We start from the raw sequence: 13,749 nt of genomic DNA on the forward strand, positions 1-13,749 counted from the left end.
ATGTCCCTTGCATTAAAAAGTTTCATTGTAATCTTTAACCAGACAGGTTAACTGATATTATTCAAACAAAAATCATACTTATGCAGAAATATTTCAGTCTTGAAGAAAGAAGCTCTCAGGAGAATACTATTAAACATAGAAACAATAGAAATAGGAACTGCTGTAGGCCATTGTTCCCTTCAAGCCTGTTCTGTTTTCAATATCATCATGTTAAAATGCACTGCATATGGATATCAGAACAGTCATTTGGACCCTGCAGATAATTACAGTGGTAATAATAACTATATTTTTTCAAGAGGCAGAAATTCATTAACCAATTCATCGGATCCGATTTCGGTCAACTCTCAGAACAGAGATTTTAGATGGAAATTGTGCATGTGTCTTCACTACAGAAGACAACAAGATATCATATGATAGTAAAGTTCAAAATGCAAATTGAAGATTAATGTAATCTAGATTAAGAGAATTTTAAAAAACGTAAACCGTTCTGAGGAAAGGTCACCAGACCCGAAACATTAACTCTGATTTCTCTTCACAGATGCTGACAGATCTGTTGAGCTTTTCCAACAATTTCTGTTTTTACGTCAAAAAAAAAATTCATGCTGTTGAACATAATGCCATTCACACAGATTGCTGCAAGAAATAATCCCGTTATCATATATTTAATAATGTGCTGAATACCATGGACTAACACATAGTGCCAATATTTTAAAAGACCAATAAGTTAGGAAATTGCACACCCACCAGCATAACTGACGACAAGCAAATTGCTCAAGAGGTCATTACATTGCCCATCTTTTCTGTAGGAACACCTTCCTTGAGAAAAAGTTATTGGAGGTTCTAAACACAGCATCTGATGCAATTTGGTTGAAATATTTGAGCAGATTACACCAACACATTGCATTTTAAAGCAGACATGTTTCTTGGCATTTCACAATCAGACAAAATCTGACAGTGAGCCACATAAAGAGGAATTGGGTCAGGTGACAAGCAAATTAAGAAGAGCAAATTAAAAAGGACAATCAAGGAGTAACAAATTGGAGCAATAAAATATGGAATTTCGGTGGGCACAGGTAGCAGCCCAGCTGATAGCAGAGCAGTATAATTTACGGACATACAGGAGGCCAGAGTTAGAGAAGTGTAATGACAAAAGAGTGTGGGATTGGAAGATATGGCAGAGATTGAGGGATGAGACCATGGAAAATCTTACAAGTAGAATAAGAATTTTTAAAACCATGGCGTTTTTGTAGGTCATCAAGGCCAGGTTGATATGTGAATGAGCTGTAATATGGATTAAGACAAAGGCAGCAGTGTTTGTGATTAGTTCAGATTCATGACAGATTTATGGCTGAGCAGGAGAGCACTTGAATAGTCAGTTCTGGAGAGAACAAAGATATGAATGAGGTTTACATCATATAAGCTGAGCCAGCAGAAAAGATGGGCAATGGTTTCCTCAGTTAGAAAGAGAATTTGGGGTTGGTAGTTTGGCTCAGTGTCAAATAGACAACCAAGGCTGTGACCCATCTGGTTCACCTGCAGGTAGCAGGTAGAATCAGTAACAATCGATGAGAATGGTTTCATAATTTCCCATATTTATCACAGAAATACCACAAGACAAAAGGAGGCCATTCAGCCCACAGGGTAAGTATAGGCTGTTGAGCAACATTTCGTTCTGTTTTCAAAATGATGTTTCTGGGGCATTATGTAGATGAGAAAAATGAGGTGACCAAATCAGAGGTTTTCCAGAGTTAATGGCACAGCAGCTGGAAAAGATTCTCTGGCTGCAATAATCTGTTAGAATAAGACAAAGAAAATCTCATTTGTTTGGAGAAGGAATAGCAGTTATAGATGGACCATCATTTTGCATTGATATTGTCAGTGAATACAGGTAGCCTGAATGACAACATATGATGTCCATAAAGCTTTTAACGAGTTGACATTGTCAAGTTATTTAACAAAGCTATATCCTGGAAGATTAGAGAGAAAACCTCCTTTGGATGGGACATCAAGAAATTTGCACTTCTCACACTACCTACACCACTCACTCCCTTCATCACCGAAAGATAGTACGCACTGCTGCTATACCTACAAGATCAACTGCACTGACTCACTGAGGTTGGTCCAACTGCATCTTCTAAACCAGTGACCACTAGAACTTAGAAGGACATAATAGCAAATGCATGGGAACACCACCACGTGCAAGTGCCCCTCCACGTCACACGCCATCCTAGCTTGGAACTATATTGTCACTGGCTCAAAATCCTGAAACTCCCTCTCTTCCAGCACTGTGTCCCCCCTAGGGACCGCAACATTCAAGAAGGTAGCTCACCGCCACTTTCTCCTGGGCAATTAGGGATGTACAAGAAATGCTGGCCTAGCTAATAATGCCCACATCCCATGAACGAATATAATAGACATTGAAATTTAAATTAATAGCGATCTCACAAATTTTAAGCCATATTATCAGATGGTGCACCATGATTGAAGGATCACCATTTACAGCCTACAGCAATGCAGGGGATGCCATTCAAGTCATCATGCAGGAGGCATAGCACTGAAGATTAAAAGGTATACTATGAACTAATTATTTACTACTATGTAGCAAACTTATCTAGTGAAGGACTTCACACTTCAAGAAATCTTGCCCTGGAACATCAATGTGAGTTTTGATTTGAACCTTACTCAAATAATGGAAGGACTCAAAGTCAAGAAACCACTGTTCAATGATAAGCCAGTTATGGACCAACTGGTCAAGCAACATCCAATGAGCAATAGTTGATAAAATGTGGAGCTGGAAAAACACAGCTGGTCAGAGAGTATCAGAGGAGCAGGAAGGTTGGATCCTTCGTCAGGACTGAGGAAGGGGAAGGGAGCTCAGAGATGAAGACAGAGAGGGAGTGGGGCTGGGGGAAAGATAGTTGGGATGGTGTTAAGTGGATGCAGGAAAGGTAGATAGGATGGTGATAGGTGGATGCAGGTAGGGGATTATTGTGATTGGTGAGTGGGAATGGTGGAGTGGATAGGTGAGAAGGAAGATGGACAGGTTAGATGAGGTCAGCTCAGGTCAAGAAGGCAGGGAGGAGAGGGAGGGCTGGACCTGGACCAGGGGCTGGAAAGATTTAGAAACAGCTGAACTCATGTTCAGGCCAATGGGCTGCAAGCTCCTGAGGCAGATTATGAGGTGTTGTTCGTGCAGTTTGCATGTGGCCTCATTTTGACAGTGGAGGAGACCCAAGATGGACATTTCGCTGAAGGAGTGGGAGAGGGAATTGAAATGGCTGGCAACTGGAAGGTGGCGTTGACTACAGTGTACAGAGTGCAGATGCTCCACGAACCAGTCCCTGAGTCTGCGCTTGGTCTCTCCAATGAAGAGAGCACACTGGGAGCAATGGATGCAATAGGCCAGGTTAGAAGTAATGCAGGTGAATCTCTGCAGGATTTGGAATGATTGTTTGGGGTCTTGGGTGGAGGGGAGAGGGGAGGTATAGGAGCAGGTGCTGCACTCCCTGCAGTGGCAGAGAAAGATGCCAGGTGTGAAGAGATTGGTGGGGAATGTAGAACTGACGACAGAGTCACAGAGTGAACCATCGCTATGGAAAGCAGATGGGTGGGGTGAATGGGGAAGGAAGGAAACATCTTTTGAGTGGGGTCTGACTGAAGGTGTTGAAAATGGTTGAGGATGATGCGTTGGATTTAGATTTGGTATGTGAGAAGTAAAGGAATCTATCCTTATTGTGGTGGTGGTGGGGCGGGGGGGAAGAGAGGGGGTTTAAAGGCAGTGGGTTTAATATTGAGGTTGGGGTTGGACCAGACAGCATGTATTCTGGTAGGGAGAGGTTGGAGTAGGTGAGACGAGTGGAGAGATTCTGGCGATTGATGTCATGACGGCAATTGGAGATAAAGAGATCAAGGGACACAGGAGGCCAAAAGGGGATGGCCAGGAGGATGGGATGTTTTGTAAACAGGAAAGGAGTCCTCAGAGGGTGGGTTAGATTCACTTTTGAAGAAGTAGGCACAAAGGCAGAATCAGTGGAAATATTAAAAAAAAAGAGTTTGACACCTAGACGTGCAAAACTTGTTGACAAATGCGCATAGGGGAATGAAGGGGAGTCCTTTGCTGATAGCGGACTGTTCATCTTAAATGAGGGGGGAGGTCGGGGGGAGGGGGGGGGGGGGGAGGGGGGATGCTGGATGGTGAATACCTGGCTGGGATTTGGGGCTGAGGCTTGGTGTTAATCTGGAATTAGCAGTTGGGGTGGAGACTGCCTCTGGTGTGGGGACATGTGTAGAAACAGACACGTAGACAGACGCCGAAATAGCAATGAGCCCGGCAGTGTCAACGGTCGTCACATGGTCGACTGCATCCGGCGAAGCAGCGTGATCGGCCCCTTCAGTGTAAGCAACGTGGTCAGCTGCATCCGGGGGAAGCAGTGTGATTAGCCACGACACAGTCAGCAGAAATGACGTCAGCAGCGGCGTCAGTAGAAATGGTGTCATCATCATCATCATCAGTGGAAGCAGCTGAGCAACCGCATGGTTAATTGTGTTGGGTAGATCCAGGAGGCGGCCAGAATTAGGGTTAGGGTCCAGAGTGTTGGAGGTGGTCTGTGACAGGAGGCAAGTATGAAAGATTTTGGTGTACTTACGAGCTTTGATGTGCGATAGGGCAGAGAAAAAGCATGTGTTAACGGCTTAGATCTTTCTAAGAATGAAGAACAGTCGAGGCCCTTTGCAGGTCTGGGAGAGAGAGCTGGAACTATAGTGACAGAAGATGTTGGTGCACGGCTGTAAGCATGGAGCTGAGGATCTGCACAGAGAACAATTTCTGGAGATAAGATAGATAACGGTTATCACGGTTTGGTCAAATGAGATGGTTTGAACGTTGTCAGGAGTCCATAGGGAATAAGATGGCTGCATAGGTTGGTGCTGAAGGAGGAGGCATGGCTGTAGTAGCAAGATTACTCCCATCAATAATTTGATTTCTGAGCAATGGTCAAGGGACTGTAAGGTCGAGCAATATTAAAACATATGGACAAAATCCTGGATTTTGGCAGAGGCGTGGACTTACAAAACTTTAAAAAGAAAATGGACAGCTGGTCTGAGTTCTGCGAGTAATACATAAACAACCAGCAGAATGGATTTTGCAGTCTGGGTCTATTAGGTAAAAACTGGGACTATTGTTCAGCCTGGAATCCCAATTTACACCTCCTGTCTAAAGGAACAATTGACTGAAACCAACAGAACCTAACCAAAGACAGCTTTTACGCTTCAGGCTACACAGTGCAAACACTATGGGGCCTACAGAGATTGTGGACACTTAACCTCAATCAAAACCCATTCACTCAAACTCCAATTAACTTCAGACGAGAACATCAAAAGCTCAATGAAAACTACAGATTTGAACAGAGATAATGGAGCACTCAGTTAGTATAACTGCCATCCCTGATCTCATCAGAGGGTTCCTTTTCAACAATAAGCCCCTGCATGAAAAGTTTCCCCATAGACATCCCTCACGAGCAGCTGCAGAAAATAACCACAGATGCTGAACCAAAAACAGGGAAGCCAAGCCAAACCAAACCTCATTGGAACAAAAGGCATCTGAAAGGAGAAAGCCAATCAGAGAAATCCGAATAAGTGCTGTCAAACTCAGGGCGTTCCGAACCAACAACGCCAACAGCGTGAACCTCAACAACCACCTACAACCATTAGAAGACCAACAATTCGAAGCAAAAAGCGACTTGAACGACAAGTTCTCTCGCACAACCTGAGGTGAAAACTGGGCTCACCAAACCAGCAAAAGTAGAGGAAACCAGGTACTTGGCCGGTAGACCCAACATATATCTAAACACATCAACTCACTCAACCCCAAATGAGAACCTTCAGAGTCCGAAGTCTTCATCCAGACTCTGGGTATGGGGAGCCAGAACAGTCAGACGCACTTCAAAACCATGTTCTGAGTGGTGAGTATAAGCCCCGAAGCCCCAAAGTTCCAACATAGCGAGCAGGGAGGGGATTAAAGTATCAATAACCAAAAGACCAAAGATGATTGTACCCCACATAGAATTTGTATCCCATGTATGCACACTGCATACATTTCACATGCAGGTTACTATGATTACAAATGTCTTCATCCTGTACCACGAAAGGGTGTGATTAGTAGAATTATTCCTTGCAGAGCTTATATCACTCATACATAGGGAAAAAACTTATCCTTCCCATGCCAGACATGGTTGCTGCCATTTTCCATTTCTAATCCACATTCGTGATTCATATCAGAATGAAGGCAGCACAAGTGTAGGCTGGTGGTGCCACTGCATTGGAACCTCATGAGTAGGAATTCTGATTCAGAGTATAAAATTAAACACTATTGTTTTATGTGGGTTAGTAAGGTATTGTCTAATCGTAGTAATCCAATTATTAGCAATAATTTTAAATACTAGTGTGTTCCTGTATATTCCATTGTATTAATTTAAGAATCATGGAGTCCTGGAGCTGCCCAGCATGGAAACACACCCTTCAGTCCAACTTGCCCATACTGACAGATATCCTAAATGAATCCAGTCCCATTTGCCAGCATTTGACCCACATCTCTTTCAACCCTTCCCCTTCATATACCCATCCAGATGCCTTTTAAATGCTGTAAATTGTACCAGCCTCCACCATTTTCACTGGCAGCTCATTCTTTACAGGCACTGCCCTCTGCACGCATAAAAGTTACTTCCTAGGTCCCTTTGATATCTTTTGCTCTCCCACCTTAAACCTATGCCCTCTAATTTTGGACTCCCCTACCCTGGGGAAAAGACCTTGGTATTCACCCTATCCATGCACCTCATTTTATTAACCTCTATAAGGTCACCCTCAGCCTCCAATGCTCCAGGGAAAATAGCGCTAGCCTATTCAGCTTCTCCCCATAGCTCAAACCCTCGAACCCTGGCAACATACTTGTAAATCTTTTCTGAACTCATTCAAGTTTCACAGCATTCTTCTTATAGGAGGGAGACCAGAATTGAATGCAGTGTTCCAAAACCAATGTCCTGTGTAGCTGCAACATGACCTCCCAATTCCTACACTTCTTAAGAATTTACTGAGTTACCCATTTCTTGTATTATATATTACCTGTTGTACCTTAAGTAGAGTGATTTTTTTTCTTACCCTTAGGCAGCCTCTTAATCACATCCTTAAATAAATCCAGTGTCCAGAAGTGTTTCAAACCAATTAAAGATCAGGATTGCAAACCAGAACCCGATAGGACATTTGGGCGAAAATTTGTTATGACCTTAAGGTCACGATAGAACCCAAATAGAAGATAAAATCGATTGACATCAGTTATGTTTGCATAAGAAATTTGCTGCATACCATTAACAGAAAGGAAATGTAACTACTTGGAATTGGCAGAAATGTCTTCCACTCTTATTAATACAGGAGAGAATTTACACTGCAAAAAAAAAGCAAAGTTTCTGAGGAACTACAATTGATCAGTCAATGAGTAGCATTCCCTATTTAAGCGCATTGATGCATTCTCAACTGATTTAATTGAGGATGCAATGCAGTTTGGCAAACACTGATAACAGATTCAATCCTGATGTTAGATGCTGAGTTGACAAATTCAAGCAAAACATTTTATTCCTGTAGCTTCCCGAGAAGAATCATCAGTACCAGTAACAAAGATATTTCCAAACATGATGAAATCCTTAGGGTGCACAGTTAAGCAAGTGAACATAGTGATTTCCCAGCAATAGTGGGTGAATGAAAGCATCCGCCCTAATGAAAGAGTTTACACTCTTCAACATAGATACACCCTCAGATCGAAAATAAAATCTTTGCTAATACACACCAAAATCTGATGTATACGACGCCATGGGGCGGCATGGTGGCTCAGCAGTTAGCACTGATGCCTCACAGCACCAGGGTCCCAGGTTCGATTCCAGCCTCAAGTGACTGTCTCTGTGGAGTTTGCACATTCTCCCCATGTCAGCGTGAGTTTCCACTGGGTGCTCCGGTTTCCTCCCATAGTCCAAAAAATGTGCAGGTCAGGTGAATTGGTCATGCAAAATTGTCCATAGTGTTAGGTGCATTAGTCAAAAGGGAAATGGGTCTGGGTGGGCTACTCTTCGGAGGGTCGGTGTGGGCTGGTTGGGCCAAAGGGCCTGTTTCCACACTGTAGGGAATCTAAAAAAAAGACTGGCATGGGAAGGTCACTATCAACAAAGTCTGGACACTGTCAAGAAAACATTGCCTGATATGGAGATCTAGGATATTGTCAAAAAGACCCTACCAGTTTTAACAGGACAACATTTATCTATGAAGAAAATTCATGAAAATAAAAGGTTCGCCAAATATTAAGATGGAGCAATTTCCTGTTTCAGCAGGACTTCCTCAGTAAAGAAAATCTAATGCAGTTTAAAGGGACTTAAAGACCTCACACTATCAACAACAGAATCAAAGTCAACATGCTTCAATCCTGAAACCTATCAACACAAGTTCAAAAGAATGCATTCTGGAGAATAGCAAAGTTGCAAAGTCAGACTTGGGTAGGGAGGCCGCCAAATATACTGTCTACTATACCACCCAATATAGTGTCACAGAGACTCAGAAAGGAGAATGGCTTTAGATCTCGAAGGCGAGACCTAACATCTTTTGGAATACTGCATTCAGTACTGGTGTCCCTGGAACTTATTTCCCTGGAGCATCAGAGGCCGAAGGGTGATCCAACGGAGGTTTATAACATGAAGGGCAAAGATTAGGTGAATAGCCAAGGTGAGATGAGAAAGATTTAAGAGGGACCGGGGGCAACTTTTTCATGCAGAGAGTGGTGCATGCGTGGAATGAGGTGGCGGCGGAGGCTGTTACAACTACAACATTTAAAAGGCATCTGGATGGGTACATGAATATGAAGAGCTTAAGAGGGATATAGAGATGTACAGCATGGAAACAAACCCTTTGGTCCAACCTGTCCATGCCGACCAGATGTCCCAACCCAATCTAGTCCCACCTGCCAGCACCCGAGAGGAGGTTCATAAGGATGGTCTGAGGAATGAAAAGCTGCACGTATGAGGGATATGGGCCAAATGTGGCAAATGGGACTAGATCAGTTTAGGATATCTGGACAGTGCAGAGGAGTTGAACAGAAGGGGCTGTTTCCATGTTGTATAACTCTACAAATAAAGTTCTACAAATAAAGTCACCAGATTTTAAACAAAAATAAGGAGCATCAAGCTTTATTGAGCACTTTTGAATATTGAATCATAGCACTATCCTGACTTTTGTACAAAGTCTTGTTAGTTTTCATCTTAAGTATTGTATACGGTTTCAGTTTGCTCACATGCTAAATGATTTGCAGAGAATCTGATAGAAGCACAGGCAAGAACATGATGCTTATCCTGTCATGGTAGTCAGTGTTGGATATAAAGAACTGGAACTTTTTAAACTGTAAAAAAAATGTTGCTTTAAAGGTCTGTAAAATCATTGAATCATTTACGGTGTAGAAAGCAGCCTTCAGTCCATCATGTTTGCACCAGCGGACCAAATCAGCATCATGACTTATCGCAGAAGAATGGCGCTGTCTGCATTACTCTGCAGATTGCTTCTATTTAAATAATCACCCAAGGCCTTGATTGAATCTGCCTCCATTGCATTTCCAGGCATTTCGTTCCCTAACCTGAAGAAGTATTTTTAATTACATTGCATTTACTTCTTTTGCAAGTCACTTTAAACCTGCATCCTCTTGTTCTCGATCCTTTTACAAGTTGGATCAATTTTTCCCTATCCAGGCCCCTCATGATTTTGAAAACTTCACTCAAATCTGCTTTTAGATTTCTCTTCTCCAAGGAAAACAGTCCGAACTTCATGATCCATCTTCCTAACTAAAGTGTCTCATCCCTGGAACAACTCTTGGAAACCTCTTCTGCACCTCTCCAATGCATTCACATTCTTCCTAAAGTGTGGCACTCAGCCACAATACACAATACTCCAGCTGAGGTCCTATAAACATACAAATTAGCAGAAGGAGGCCATTCACCACTTCAAGCCTCCTCTGTCAATTCAATAAACTCATGGCTGGCGTGTTAGTTTTCTGATCAGGTCTAACTAGTATCTTATGGAGCCAGAGATAATCTCACTGCTTTTATACTCTATGATAGACAAGCAGGAGGCTGGAAGAACATAGCAAGCCAGGCAGCATCAGGAAGTGGACAAGTCAATGTTTTGGATGTAATCCTTCTTCAAAGCAGGGGGTGGGTGTAAAGGGAGCTTCAGATAAAGGGGGTGGGGGAGGGAGAAGCTGGGGAATGAGGTAGAAATAGGAGAACACAGTTCTCCAATTTCAAATAATCTCCCTTTCCAGCTGCTCCCCCTCCCTTCTATTGCTCTGATTGACCCTTCCTTCCAGCTACCAACCGGATTCATTCCTCTCATCGACCAATCAGGTCATACGCTTTATGCATTCACCCTTTTTCTGCAGCTCCCCTTACACCTATGCTATGTCCTGGAAAAGGATTACACCTGAAACATTCTCCTCTTCCTGATGCTCCCTGCCTAGCTGTGTTCTTCCAGCCTTCTGCTTGTGTACTTTGAATGCCAGCATCTGTGGTTGTTTTTATCTAAAATAATTTTGTACTCTATGATCCTTTTAACAAAGCCACGCATAATGTATGCTCTATTACCAGTGTATTCCAACTTCCACTTTTGATGAGGAAGAGTCAGTTGACTCCAAACATTAACTCTGATTTCTCTCCAGACGTTGCCAGACCTGCTGAGCTTTTCTGGAAATGTCTACATTTGTTTCTGATTTACAGCTTCCACTGTTCTTTCAGTTTTCACTTTTGATAACATGCATTTGGATATTCAACATTATGCTCCTGTACAACTTTGTACCCTTCACTTATCCAACCGAGAGAGGTCAAGATGAGTAAGGACCATGGGAGAGTGGGGAAGACAGATGGAGATGGGAGAGTGGGAGGGAGGTTAATCAAGGAATTGAGGAACAAAATGGGTGGGATTGCAAAAGAGTTATGGGCTTTGTCAGAGGTCGGGGACAAAGAGTGGGATGGTATTAAAGAGGGGCAAAAGTATGTGGAAACAGGAAGGTCAAAGTGTGAGGTGAGAGAAGTAAAACAGTGTCGAGGACAGGGGGGACACGAGAGTTGGGGAGGACGGTGAGGGGAGACACAAGAGCTGGGGAGGACGGGGGGGGGAAAAGAATAACAGTTGGGGAGGATGGGGGTTGGATAAGAGACTTGGGGAGGATGGGGTGGGTGGATACGTGAGTTAGGGAGGACAGGGGGGTGGATCAGAGAGTTAGGGAGGACGGGGGGGGAACATGAGAATTGGGGAGGACGGGGGGAAAACACGAGAGTTGGGGAGGACGGGGGGGAAACACGAGAGTTGGGGAGGACGGGGGAGGGGGAACATGAGAGTTTGGGAGGAATAAGAGACTTGGGTAGGACGGGGGGAGAATAAGAGAGTTGGGGAGGATGGGGGTTGGATAAGAGACTTGGGGAGGACGGGGGGGGGTGGATACGTGAGTTAGGGAGGACAGGGGGGTGGATCAGAGAGTTAGGGAGGACGGGGGGGAACATGAGAATTGGAGGACGGAGGGGGGGAAACACGAGAGTTGGGGAGGACGGGGGGGGGGGAAGAACACGAGAGTTGGGGAGGAAGAACACGAGAGTTGGGGAGGACGGGGGGGGAAGAACACGAGAGTTGGGGAGGACGGGGGGGGGGGAAGAACATGAGAGTTTGGGAGGAATAAGAGACTTGGGTAGGACGGGGGGAGAATAAGAGAGTTGGGGAGGATGGGGGGATGGATACGTGAGTTAGGGAGGATGGGGGCGTGGATCAGAGAGTTGGGGAGGACGGGGGGGCGGATCAAAGAATTGGGGAGGACAGGGAGGGGAACACGAGAGTTGGGGAGGACAGGGGGGAACACGAGAGTTGGGGAGGACAGGGGGGAACACGAGAGTTGGGGAGGACAGGGGGGAACACGAGAGTTGGGGAGGACAGGGGGGAACACGAGAGTTGGGGAGGACGGGGGGGAACACGAGAGTTGGGGAGGACGGGGGGGGAACACGAGAGTTGGGGAGGAATAAGAGACTTGGGGAGGACGGGGGGGGGGGGGGGAGAGTAAGAGACTTGGGGAGATGGATGTTGGATAAGAGACTTGGGGAGGACAAGAGGGTGGATACGTGAGTTAGGGAGGACAGGGGGGTGGATCAGAGACTTGAGGAGGACGGTGGGGGGGGGGGGGGGTGGATCAGAGAGTTGGGGAGGACGGGGGAGTGGATCAGAGAGTTGGGGAGGACGGGGGAAAGAAATAAGAGACTTGGGGAGGACACAGTGGGGGGAGATATAAGAGAATTGGGAGAATCTAGGGTGGGGGAGGTAAAGGGGAGGGATGTGGGGTTCAGGCTGGTTGGGAAGCGGGGAGTCCGACATCAGCGGACCGCCGGGCTGGTGACGAGATCATTTTCACTGCAGCCGCTGTGAGTGAGCCAAGCTGTGAGGCAGTGTCGGTCAGAGCAATTCATCAACTTCACCAACACCACTCCCCACCTCTTCCTCCGCTACATTGATGACTGCATTGGCGCCACCTCGTGCTCCCGCGAGGAGGTTGAGCAATTCATCAACTTCACCAACACATTCCACCCTGACCTTAAATTTACCTGGACTATCTCTGACACCTCGCTCCCCTTCCTGGACCTCTCCATCTCCATTAGTGACGACTGACTTGACACTGACATTTTTTACAAACCCACTGACTCCCATAGCTACCTGGATTACACCTCTTCCCACCCTATCTCTTGCAAAAATGCCATCCCGTATTCCCAATTTCTCCGCCTCCGCCATATCTGCTCCCAGGAGGACCAGTTCCACCATAGGACACACCAGATGGCCTCCTTCTTTAGAGACCGCAATTTCCCTTCCCACGTGGTTAAATATGCCCTCCAACGCATCTCGTCCACATCCCGCACCTCCGCCCTCAGACCCCACCCCTCCAACCGTAACAAGGACAGAACGCCCCTGGTGCTCACCTTCCACCCTACAAACCTTCGCATAAACCAAATCATCCACCGACATTTCCGCCACCTCGAAAAAGACCCCACCACCAGGGATATATTTCCTTCCCCACCCCTTTCCGCCTTCCGCAAAGACCGTTCCCTCCGTGACTACCTGGTCAGGTCCACACCCTCCTACGACCCACCCTCCCATTCTGGCACTTTCCCCTGCCACCGCAGGAACTGTAAAACCTGTGCCCATACCTCCTCCCTCACCTCTATCCAAGGCCCTAAAGGAGCCTTCCACATCCATCAAAGATTCACCTGCACATCCACTAATATCATTTATTGTATCCGTTGCTCCCGATGTGGTCTCCTCTACATTGGGGAGACTGGGCGCCTCCTAGCAGAGCGCTTTAGGGAACATCTCCGAGACACCCGCACCAATCAACCAAACTGCCCCGTGGCCCAACATTTCAACTCCCCCTCCCACTCTGCCGAGGACATGGAGGTCCTGGGCTTCCTTCACCGCCGCTCCCTCACCACCAGACGCCTGAAGGAAGAACGCCTCATCTTCCGCCTCGGAACACTTCAACCCCAGGGCATCAATGTGGACTTCAACAGCTTCCTCATTTCCCCTTCCCCCACCTCATCCTAGTTTCAAACTTCCAGCTCAGTTACTGTCCCCATGACTTGTCCGACCTGCCTATCTTCTTTTCCACCTATCCACTCCACCCTCTCCTCCTTGACCTATCAC

General features: G+C 45.7%; 1 protein-coding gene across 2 annotated transcripts in view; it reads right to left on the reverse strand.

The window, feature by feature from the left end:
- Positions 1 to 13,749, reverse strand: part of kif6 (kinesin family member 6) — a 567,232-nt gene that overhangs the window by 549,058 nt on the left and 4,425 nt on the right. The window lies entirely within an intron of this gene.

This window comes from Chiloscyllium punctatum, chromosome 3 (assembly GCF_047496795.1).
Source record: "Chiloscyllium punctatum isolate Juve2018m chromosome 3, sChiPun1.3, whole genome shotgun sequence".
Taxonomy (NCBI): domain Eukaryota; kingdom Metazoa; phylum Chordata; class Chondrichthyes; order Orectolobiformes; family Hemiscylliidae; genus Chiloscyllium; species Chiloscyllium punctatum.